The sequence below is a fragment of the Dermacentor albipictus genome, chromosome 1 (genome assembly GCF_038994185.2).
Source record: "Dermacentor albipictus isolate Rhodes 1998 colony chromosome 1, USDA_Dalb.pri_finalv2, whole genome shotgun sequence".
Taxonomy (NCBI): domain Eukaryota; kingdom Metazoa; phylum Arthropoda; class Arachnida; order Ixodida; family Ixodidae; genus Dermacentor; species Dermacentor albipictus.
In genome coordinates, this window is record NC_091821.1 from 388,689,853 (window position 1) to 388,702,242 (window position 12,390).

Here is a 12,390-nt window from a genome sequence, read left to right on the forward strand (position 1 = left end):
GTCTACCGTCCACTGTGTTAGAGCGCGCCAACGACGTCTTCCGAAGAGCCTGCATATAGGCACCGTTGCCCCATGCAAATGAGTGTCCAATAGAAAAGGTAAAATTTTATAGGCACTGGAGAAGCTATAGTAGAAGCTAGTTATATAACGAAGTCGCGTCTGATACAAAAGAGAAGACTTCGTTATATCCGACATCCGTTATAAACACATGTTCGTAACATGCGAGTACATGTTTATAAGCACATACCAAATTTGCTTCGTTATATCCGATAATGTGTTATATTCATGTTCATTATAACGAGGTTCGACGTATTCTTAGTGGAGCGAACATTACACCTCATTGTTTCCGCGAACGCAGCGTGCGGAATACGCTCCATCTACAGACACCCGAAAGCAGCGCATCCACATCCGCACTGTTCTGGGTCCCACTGCGATTTCACGCATTGCCGAGCGGACTGCGCAGGGACGTCCGACTGAAGTCGTCAACTCCTTGCCCTACACCAGTGCGTCGTGCAGTCAGGAGACGTCACGCCCATGTCACTCTCGCGTGTGCTAGACGCGTATAGCAGGCGCAAGCATACGCAGGTATAGCCGAGTCAGCAGCGTATCTGGGCGCGGCAATGCATGCCTGCCTATACGCAGCGGAATCGCTCGCCGATCGGGGGAGCGCGACGAAATCGACTTCCAGATCCGTTCGCGCCCGCTCATCGTTTCCACTTCCGGTCGTCGCCGCCGCGAAAGTTTCCGTCGCGCACGCCGGGCCCATCCGCGCTCATGTTATCGCCGTTTACGCCGCAGTATATACGCGCGTAAGACCACCCGGTATATACATACGCGCACATATGTACTCACAAAGGAAAGAAAGAAAGAAAGAAAGAAAGAAAGAAAGAAAGAAAGAAAGAAAGAAAGAAAGAAAGATTGCGATATGGAACTTATCGCGTCAACTTAAGTGATTCCCGTGCAGCCATAAGCGATGGAAGGAGGAAGGCGCGGGCACATAACATTATGCCTTTAGTGGATACGGAGGTATCTGCTACAGAAGACTCGTTCAATCAAGTACGATGTAAAACCCGAACGCAGCCGCGCGCTTCGTGCCCCCCCCCCCCCCCCTTCCTGTTTCACTATGAAGGGGCTGCGTTTGCGTGGTTCGCGCCGAGATAGACGTCGCGCTCCAATGTACCGTTATTTGCAATGGTCACCGCTGACATTCAATTATCACGTATGCAGTAGTAGAGTACTAGCAGTGGTATTAAAAAAAAAAGGAAAGAAGGTGGGGGAGTTACGTGACAAAACCATAATCTGGTTAAGAGGCACGCCGCAGGGACTCCGATTTTGACCACGTGGGCTTCTTGTAAACTCCTCATCGCCTGCAATACATAAATTGCAATATGCGCCACAAAGTAATTAAGAAGTTAATTAGTGATTCTTTAATTAGCTGAAGATGTGTATCGATTTTTCGGGCTAGTAATGCCCGCTTCTCTGAATAATCCAGCTCAATGACTACAGTCATGTTATCTGGAACATGCTATACATATATTTTTTTAAAGTTCCCCGTAGAATGTCACTGCGTAGATTGTTCTAGCCGTGCGCTCTTCCGCGTCGGCTAAACGGCAATCTTCAACCTTATTTGTAGGCGCTATAAATTTTGCCAAGCAAAAAAGATTCTCGCAGGGTCAGACGGTTTTGCATGCAGTATATAACGCGGTACGCCCACAACGCTCACCTGCGCACTTCCCACAACAGCTCGTCCATGCGATAACAGGTTGAGTGAATCCAAGAAGCGTAGCTTCATGCGAAGAACAAATGCCATAACTATATATCTATAGCTAACTAAACTCAAAGTGAAACTCGGATGCGGTGCTCCTGTATTTATTATTGTTATTCGGACAATATAGTCTGCTTCGTTCAGCTTCCATGCAGAGCGTTTTTTTTACTCGCCTCAGCTCACATCCCGCATCTGCGGCTTACACCGCAGCGAGGCCAACCACCGTCGCGAATTTACTCTTAACGAAGCCGTCTTCATGAAAACGATTTTGGAATGAACCGTTCCTTCCTCCTCCTTTCGAGAACCGACGTGCCCAGGACAGTCGAGAAAAGAAGAAAAAAAGAAAAAAAGAACCGAACTGCCTTTTCAAGCGCCCACGGCCGCCATCAGAACACCATCGTTGGATGGAGTCGACCGTATATGTATATACTGCCCTCCTTCCCCCCGCCTTCTTGTACAAGACTGTACACTTCCAAAAAAAAAAGAATATATGAAAGGAAGGGGGAAAAAAAAGTCCAATTCCCAGAACGTGCACGCAAGCTGATGCAGCGGCGCGTGCAATGTGGTGCAGACGTCATTGTTCACCGGAGTATCCACCTCGATGGGCGCTTAATTTTCTTTCCCTTCACGAGACAGCTCCGCACCGCCGCAGAGTAAACGAACTATTCCGCTTTTCCGTGAAATGCAAAGAGAGAGAGAGAGAGAGAGAGAAAACAAAAAAAGAAGAACCGCGTGCACGTACGTGGGGAATCTTACGTGCAGTCAGCCCACTCTGCCCAAGAAAACGATACCGGCGAAAACGCATAGTTTCCGAGCGGCGGAGAATGTGAGTTATTCCGAGAACTTCGATTACACGATAACTAGAAAGGGAAGAAGTTCGCGGAACGCAACGGGGCGCGTGCTTTTGGGGGATTTCGGAGAACTGCCGACGATCACGCGATTAGAAAATTGCCCGGTTAAGGTTAAGGTACATGCATGTACAATCATACCACACCGCGCAGGAGAAAGTCTCTTTCTCTGTTTCCCGAAAAGGAGAATCGCCGAATCTCACTATTCTTTAAGGAATTCGGCCGCGCATGGAGGACAAACGGCAGCTTTGAAATGACGGTGTGTGTTAATCGAACAAAGAGGCGCAATATAAGAACGTTGACGTTAGTTTTACGAAACTAACAAAGCGGGTTTACTTGGCAATTTAGTGCACTGGAACCTTATGGAATTAGGTACCTCATCCATTTATTATACTATTTATTTTTTATGTGGAAATAGTTTCGTGCATGGTAGCTGACTGGAAACTTGCCTGTGTACAGCGACCCGCACCTTTTTGTACTAACAGTTCCAGTAAGTGTACGTGAAGGTAACCATCAACATCCCGCGCGAATTTGGCTTGCGTAGGCTACCGTTGCAGCTATCGGTAGTTTTTTTACTAGCCACAAAAAGTCGGCACACAAGAAAACAACACTGGTCCTCACCAACGATTCGATCTAACCTTGTAAATGTATTAAGGGTGTTAGCTTTAGGGGGGGAGTATAGCTGTCGTACCCACTGTATACCTTCAGTGCGAGAAGTCGTGAACCGCGCTACATAACCGCGGTAACTTTCCGTGCGGTATACAACGCACCAGAGATGGTAATTTACACGCAGCATCTCTTCGTTTGGTGCTACATAAAACGCGTATACGTGCGCGTCAGTCGAGGTTATGTCGTAAGAGCGCGAGTGACGCAATCGACAATTTCCGTCATCTGTAATCGCAAGCTGCCGGCGACGGCTGCGTAAAAATAACGTGGTGGGCCTACAGCCGAGCTATACTGAGACTAATCGGCGCACTTAGCGGCAGACGCGCGAGCAGTGCCCGATTGGGGAACCAATCGAATGGCGGCCCCCGCATTAACTGAGCTTGAGCTGTCTTCAACCTCGCCTTTCCGTCGTCTCAGTCCGCTGCCCTATTCCGTCCGGCGGCAAAAGGGGTGGCCAGTCAGGCGCACTGAGCACTTATACGAACGGCAGAGTCATTATTCCTTTCGGTCGAATCCAACGGACGCATTTCTCTTAAGGCGAAGACCTATATACTGTTTGGTGAAATATCGCTATATACGATAGAATTTTAACGAAACACTCCGCCCATAGAAACTATCTACGTTTCTGCTTCACTCGCATGCTCCTTCACTTCAGTGAAAATCGAATTTGGGTTCCTTGAACGTGAAGTTTCCATCTAGTGATTAAACGGTATAGATTACCTCCCCCCGCTTCTTAACCCGCTTGGCTTCACTCCATCTAACCATTCAGGCGCCAAATTAAATGGACGCAGATCGACGACCAAGCTTTTCACGCTTACGGGCAGTTGATTAATGGCCGGCAAGGACTGCAACGAACGGCAATGAAGCTGGAGGCACCGTTTGCTAAAGTGAGAGTTCACTGAAGTGACACGACTTGCTATTGCAGGGGACATTGCGAAATGTCGTCGATAATATTATGCTCGTTCGAGTGACACTTTCTCGGAGGGTTGGCGTTCCACCTCATAGCTTATAAGAAAGGATGGTACACTAAGAGTGTCCGACATGTCTTTTCCTCGTTCTTTCAATATTTCTTTGTTCCTTCAATGTCACAGGCGTGACTGTATTGAATTGTAGGCATACGTCGTCGAGCAATCTGGCGAGAACTTCTTTTGATCCGGCGACTCGCCTCTGACACGTAGCTGCGCGGCCATTGTAACGAGATAGACAGTGAACAGCGTCGCACTAATTCAACGTGTCTGCCACGGCCTTTGTCGAAAACTATGGTGGCTTATCGAAAACCATGGAAGCTGAACCGGCACGCGACCGAAGCTGATTCGGAACCAAGCAGTGGAGGTCTCGCGCTCCAAATTTCTAGACGGCGAGGAGAGAGGCTCGAAAAGCTCTCGAGCGTTGCGGGCTGCGTGGCTTCGAATCGGCTTCGGTCGCGTGCCGGTCGAGCTCCTGAACACGAGCCGTGCAAGTACAGGTTCTGCAGCGCAAACGTTTTCGCTCTGTTTAAAGCTGCACTGTATTTCTATAAACTGGTACAGGTCATGCATGGAAAAAAGCTTAAGGGGACAAGCTGCTCGTGCCAGCTTTACAAGCCCTGACAAAACCCCCCAAAAATATCGCACTTCTGCCACTAAAGGAAACCGCATGCACCCGTGTAGATCATGCTCTCTTAAGAGAGTTTCAGCATAGCGTGTACAAGTTTTAGCGCAGAAACAGGGAGGCAGTACTGACGCGAGCGACTTATAGCGGCACCGTTGCCGGTGACGCTGTGCTTAAACGAAGCGGGAGGAGTTTCATGACTGGGCGTTTTCTTTACTTATCCGCTGTTGTCACTGTGTGCTGGCGTAGACGTGTAGGCAGCGACATTTTCGTCACGAAGTTATGTTAACTGCATCTTTTATTTTTCGACGAGAAAGCAACGCAGAAAATAACATTCATACCACGCTGTGGCTGATCATTACGCCACGAGACGGCCTGAGTTTGATAGGTTTCTCCGATAGAGAGTTTTGACTCTGCCATGTTTCCGTATCAGCTGCATCGTAACACCGTAGTCCTTACAGCTGCACCGTCTTCCCGGACGCAGTTATTTCCTCATCGGTCGGGTGTTTTTCTATTTGGGAATACAGGGCACGACTCAAACTCCTTATTGATTAAAACGGCCGATCATCCCGACAACAGGCTCAAAGTACCGACGAGGCCAAATACCGGACTGCAATAAGCCGGGTGTTTCTGCGAATAGTTCAGGTAATCGTTTAACGTCTCCTACGGCAGATAACAACATTCTAATTCGTGAGCTGGATTGCTCAAGGAGGCGCACATTACCTGCAAGAGAAATCGAAATGCATAATCGACTAATTAACAAAATTCACAAATGAAGTTTTCCAGCTAGCTTACGGCATATACTGCAATTTGGAAATTGTAGTCGGGGAGCTCGCAAGCCGGACCCGAATTCTCAATATATGAACCCACTTTCGAGATATTCATTCCCGAACTCCGAAGAAATACATCGGCGGCCCAGTTACTTTCGTGCTTCAGCGCATAAAGCGGTGTTTCGTTAAAAAAAAAAAGTAAGTGGAACGACAGTGAAATTATTACCGCAGGTTTGATCGCGCTATTGTAGAAGATGGTGCCTTCCAGAGAATTCTTTCCAAAAGGGATACGCCTTGCATTCTCACTGACTATAAAATGTGTAAAGTGCAATTAATTATGTACCGCACAGTCGTTATATGAAACACAATTAGTTATTTATTTAATTAGTCGATTTCGATTTCTCGTGCATGTCCACCTCTTCGATTATAGACCAGCTCAACTGCCACAGGCATTTTTTTTTTAATTACTAATTTTCTCGAGGAAACACAGCTGGTATAGGGCAAACGTATAACATGTACTACTGAAATGAAATGCGTGATACACAATCCGTTTTTTATAGAGTCCCCCTAGTTTCCATACAGGCAATACTTGTCTTTGCCATTAGCGAGCATCTCAAGCGAGCCTCAAAAGTGATCTGCGCAGCGGCGACTGCTATATACACCGAGGGCCCCTATCACAACGACGCTGTTTGCCGCAGCGTGACGGACGCGACCTTGCACACGCGCTACTGTTTCCGCCCTTGCCGAGGCATATATAGTGGCGCCCAGAGAGCCAAGCTGTTTGTTCTACTCCGCCTGTGGCAACAGATAAAGAATAGAGTTCGCCGACGACCAAGCTTTCCGCCTTGGCCGTTCCTTTTCCGTTCCGCAGGCTTATATCGCCTTTGTTGGAGCCGCCATCTTCCGGTGTTAACTCGGATGCTAACTCTCCTAATACGTCACGTGCATGCGCCGTTAACTACTGTATGTGCGCTACTGTATGGGCGCATATATATAGGCGCGATTTGGCATCACTTCGGTGGCGAATGCAACTGCGGTAAAACGTGTAAACTGGCACCACTATGTTCTCGAGCTCTCGGCGCACACTGTCACGATTAGAGTCTGGCATGAAATAGATGGTAGCTGGCCCATGCCGTCGTCCAACTTATCCACGCTGAGGTCGTTGTTGAAAGGAGGGACTTGTTCTCATAGAGAACGAGGAATATGGGATTTATTTACAGTATCTACATGAGAACGTTACAGTTCATCAGTCCAACATGACTGAAAGAGGAATGCACACTGAGGAGCCGCCAACGGCTCCCTAAATACACTCTGTACTCCCTAGATCTCTACCCAGGCAGCACACCAGCATTGGTCCAACCATGGCCCAATGCTGGCAGAAATTGGTACCAATGTTGGACCAATGTTGGCATATTGGCAAAGTGCAACCCAATCCAATGTTGGCCCAGCGTTCAAGCCAAGATTGGACCAATGTTATGCCAATGCAGCAGCCATTGTGCTGCCAGCGTAGGACCAGCGTTGAAGCCAAGATTGGACCAATGTTATGCCAATGCAGCAGCCATCGTAGGACCAGCGTTAAAGCCAAGATTGGGCCAATGTTATGCCAATGCAGCAGCCATCGTGCTGCCAGCGTAGGACCAGCTACAGTGGCTGTAGACCAGCCTTAAAGCCAAGATTGGACCAATGTTATGCCAATGCAGCAGCCATCGTAGGACCAGCGTTAAAGCCAAGATTGGGCCAATGTTATGCCAATGCAGCAGCCATCGTGCTGCCAGCGTAGGACCAGTGTTGAGCCATATCGTTACCAATATTAATGCCAGCTTTGAGCCAATGCCCTTTGCATGACGAATATTCTAGATATTTGAATTAGGAAGGAACAGCGCCAACTAAGACGATCACAAGAGGGGAGAACGAACGAACGTCCTGTGTCGTTCTCCCCTCTTGTGTTCGTCTTAGTTGGCGCTGTTCCTGCCTAATTCAAGTATGCACCAACTAGCCCAAATGAATGTTCTCCTGAACTATTCTAGATATGCTGGCTTTAGAGCACGCACATATTCTTACCGCAAACATTTTGCTAGCGGCATTTTTTGTAGCAATTGTCCCCTTACTCTCTTCCTCAATAGTAGCTAGGAAAGCTCGATAAAAAGATGCCAAGAAGCAGAAGTCATATATGACTGCAAATAATAATAAAAGAATACTGAAATTGACGTTTATGACAGTTTATTTGCGAATAAATTTTCACAAACAGGCATTTTCCGTGGACCTAGATGGGTGACGCTCGGTTATCTTCAAACAGTTTATTTACAGGCACTGCCCTCAGGATAGGAATTGGGCAAGGTGCCGAGGATGGTGGGCTGGCCAGGGGCTTCAGGGCATGGAGCTGACGTCGGTAGGCAGGTTTGTCAGTGCTTGGATGACAGCGGGCTTATCAGGCCCCCGAGTACCACGATAACGCGGTGGTTTCGTTGATATTGCCACCATATCCGATAGCGACTTCAACATTACTTGGAGGAAATGTTTGCACTGTAAAATGAAAAGAAACAATGTCAGAGATGTTGGTATGACAAATGTATGATGGAGAGTTTTCATTTGAAAAATCGCCATACTGCAACAATATTATAAGTCTGAGCAGAGAGTTCGAAGGGGTGAATCAAGAAACTTTCTAGCAAGAGATTTGTCAAGTAACACTTCCTAATATTTCGACATATATGGCATACCTTGTACAAGATGTAACGTAACACTTAGAACAGACATAAAATGCGCAGTCCGCTTTGTTTACAGCTCACACTTAGTCAGCGTAGCACTTTAAAATTAAAAATTGCAGCAAAACCTGCTGCAGCACAAAAAGCCTAGTTTCAGACAGTGTAGACACAATGCGGCCTTCGTGCGAAATTTTTAATGTGGAAACCGAGAAGTTCCGTCAAGAAACACTAGTAAAAGAAGCATTTATTCGAAAAGAAAGAAATACTGTCAGCTGGAAATGATGCTTGACCTATACCAGTGAGAAGAAGTGTGGTTCCTCGGTATCACTAGCAGGATCAGGCCGCACGCGTGGCTTGATAAAATCATAGTCCTGGAATTTGGGTGAAATTCACAGAGATTTACACGTGGTTCTACTCCAGGCACAATTCAAAGGCTGCAAATAAAAAGAGCTATTTAATTACAGGCATTCTACATTAGCCAGGCCTGTTTCAGTAATATATATACCGCCTGATATTGCTTGGGTGATATTGCTTCTGATAAAACTTATAACATGCGCAAAACAAATGCACTCACCATTGTATGATCCATGCTTCTTTGTATCTGAATTCATCCCACATCGAAGACGGTGCCCACGAGCGCCGACTTCTTTTCTAATTGTTGTTTCGCCTATATTAATTCTAACACTCACAAAAATTCGTGGCCACATTGCTGCGTATTTCAAGATGTAGGCTTCTCAGTAGGAATGGCGACAGCAAGCGAGCATTTTTCACGAGAGGAGTGTGCTGGCTAGAACGGACGGCAAGCACTCAGGTGGTGTTGCACCCAGTCGGCGTGCTAGCGACACATAGAAAGAAAGAGTGAAAGGAAAGGGTGAACGAAGAATACGGCGTAAACGCCACTTTCCCCCGCTGGACCTAGCCCGAACGGGTTTTGGGGTGGCAGCGATGGAGGGCGACAAGGAGGACAATAGTGACCCCGCCGCTTTCTCCCATGCTTCCGAGAGCACCCAATTCGACACAGCAGCTTATGGCTGTCTGAACGCTTGACTGACAGCATTGACCAGGCTCACCTGGGTGCGTGAAGGAGAGGCAAGGGGGGGCTGAAGGACGGAAAGTTAGGCCGAAAAAAAAATCCGGAATGCGCCGTGCCTACTAAAGGCAAAGACAAGAGGTTGTTGACACGCAAATGCCAAAACGTGCAATTAATTTTTTTTCTGTCTGGGGCATTCATACAAGGAGCTTACTACACATGCACGAACAAACAAATATATTAGAATAGGAGCATGATGTCGCCGGAACATGCCATGCATGCTAAACAAACAAACAATAGTTTCACTAATGCATATGCGCTCCATCTCGATGCAATATAAAACGGTTCCATCAGCTCTGAGGCACTGTAATTCTCGATTCTCCTCAGAATCCTGACCCACTAAAGCCGCGGAGCGTACATGCAAAAAATACAATGCGCAGGCAAATTCGCAATACCGTTGCTTCTTATGGAAAGCTCAAGTTCTTATTCACGATCAATAAAGCAGTGGCTAAATTTATGCGACTTCCCCTGCTTGCTACGTGGTACACTGGCTTTTCTCTTTAGGGGACACATTTCGGTAAAGGAGAAGTGCAATAATGGCGGTGTACCATTCATGGAGTTGACATGGGAGAACATATTTTTGGTTCATGCGCAGTGTGCCTGTGATCAGTGCGTTAGTTTTCAAAACACGTTGTTCAATCTCAGCAAGTCGTAGAGCACTAAAAGCCGACAAGGCGAAAATTAGCTTATTACGGGCCAATGTCCTCCAAAGAAAGCCAACTACTAACCCATATTCGCAAATCCATACCAAAGTCGGTCCAATAATTCCCACCTTGTTGAACGGCAGTGCCAATATTGTTTACTCACTGTGTAAAGTGGACCAACATTGGATCTCTATCAGAATGGCACAGCCAATATTGTTTACTTACTGTGTAAAGTGGGCCAACATTGGATCTCTATCAGAATGGCACAGCCAATATTGTTTACTGACTGTGTAAAGTGGGCCAACGTTGGATCTCTATCAGAATGGCACAGCCAATATTGTTTACTGACTGTGTAATGTGGGCCAACGTTGGATCTCTATCAGAATGGCACAGCCAATATTGGCGCCACGCTGTTAACCTTAGGCCAACATTGGGCCAGGAACCAGAATGGCACTGCCAATATTGGAACCACGCTGTTAATCTTAGGCCATCATTGGGCCAAGAAGTGCCAATATGTTTCCAACGTTGGCCCAACCTGACGTGCCGCCTGGGTAGGTGAGAGAAAACGGCCGTTCGACCAAACGGAGCGTTCAAAGTCATCGTTGTCGACCCGCCTTTGAGGGGGAGGGTTTACACACTCACTTCCGCACAGGTTTCACTGACACGGGGCTTGGCCCGGGCAGGCGCCTCTTCATCCCAGTGTTGACTCCGCAGACAATGGCCGCCGCGTCTGTCCATGACTTCTAAGCCCCGTGAGACGGCCGCAAGAAATCTTCTCCTAAGAGTTCCACCGCTTCAAACAAGCCGTGACTGCCACGACGAATCCACTAACAGTACTTGGTCCGCCGACCACGTTTAGTCATAGCGGCGCCGAGGGGGTGTTGATGCGGCACATCGTCGCCCCTACAAAGCGAGTCACCGCAGCTGGAGGGGAAGGATTCCACGGTCGCTTTTGGGAAGCTCGCCACCCCCGCAGCAGCAGCTGGCTGGAAAAATTTTGTAGGTCGGTACCCTTGCAGGCCGTTCGTAACAACACCGAGCTGTAGTGGTCTATACGCTATAAGAAAGCGTGTACGACTCCGGATTTAAAAAATGCAAATCGATTTCTGCACCGACCAATCTGAGTGTCGCTCTCGTGTATCATCGACGCACTCGGCCAACGCATTAACGAGCCTGAGCTTCGTATAGGTCGGCACAAAAGCACATAAGCACACTGGGATGATCGGGACAACGGGTAGAAATCAAAATTTCAAAAGTACCAAAGGACAAAGACCAAGAAAGCGACATTTCAGGAAACGTGGTTTGACAAGAGAGAGAGAAAGCAAGGGTAGGGAAGGCAGGGAGGTCAACCAGAACAGCATCCGGTTTGCTACCCTACACTGGGGGTGGGGGAAAGGGGAATAGAAAGAGGAAGAAAGGGAGAGAGTCAGCACTGAGTACATGTGGGAGGGACACCTTACACAATGACACTATAAGAAGACATCCACGGCACATTTCTCGGTAAAGCAAGCATGCCCCAACACCCTCATACGCATCCACACAAAACTTGTGTTTCGGGCTGCGACATATATAGTGTGTCCGCAGTCGATAATTACATTACTCTACGCTAACCGCCAATAGCACATAATTACTTCGTAATATGATTTGTGCGTAACTCTTGTCTCAAATTCCGAAAACATGGATATCGGAAAAATATAGACAGCGACGTGACATATCACAAGACATGTGCTGAAATACCCTGCTGAGCATGCAGAGTAGAGAGTACGCTTACACTGTTCGGCTGAGGAGCAGTGGGAAATCTACACTGAGACGGTCTCATACTGTATATCCACCGCGCGCAGCTCTGGCATTTCCAAGTTGGCGCAGTTATACAGCTGCGGCACTGCCTCCAAGATCTCTGGAGCAGCGCGTTGTGACAAATCGGAGATCACGGAGGCGCATGCGTGCGCTCGTCGGCCGTTGCATGCCTGTTCCAGAAAGGCAAGCCGCCCTTCACCGTCGACGCAGCGATTCTGTAGTAGCGGCGTTTAAAAATTAACGGATCGGGGACAAGCTAACGCACGATGGAAAGAAGCCCAGAAGGTTTTCGGAAGTCTATACTTCTTGGAATTACTGAAAATGCTGCGTGCGCTGTCTGCGGTTGCGCCGAGGCTATACCGACCACGTCCTTTGCTGCTGTTTTCAGTTTTGACGTATACAGAGACAACTGCTCTTCTACGCATAATTAGACGACCATCCTTTTGTCTACAGACAAGATACTAAAGTATACCGAATCCGCGGTTCGTGGGCCCACAAGGCTCAGAAGGCGCTATCGC

General features: G+C 47.8%; 1 protein-coding gene across 3 annotated transcripts in view; it reads right to left on the minus strand.

The window, feature by feature from the left end:
• Nucleotides 1-12,390, minus strand: part of Frl (formin-like protein) — a 319,350-nt gene that overhangs the window by 196,015 nt on the left and 110,945 nt on the right. The window lies entirely within an intron of this gene.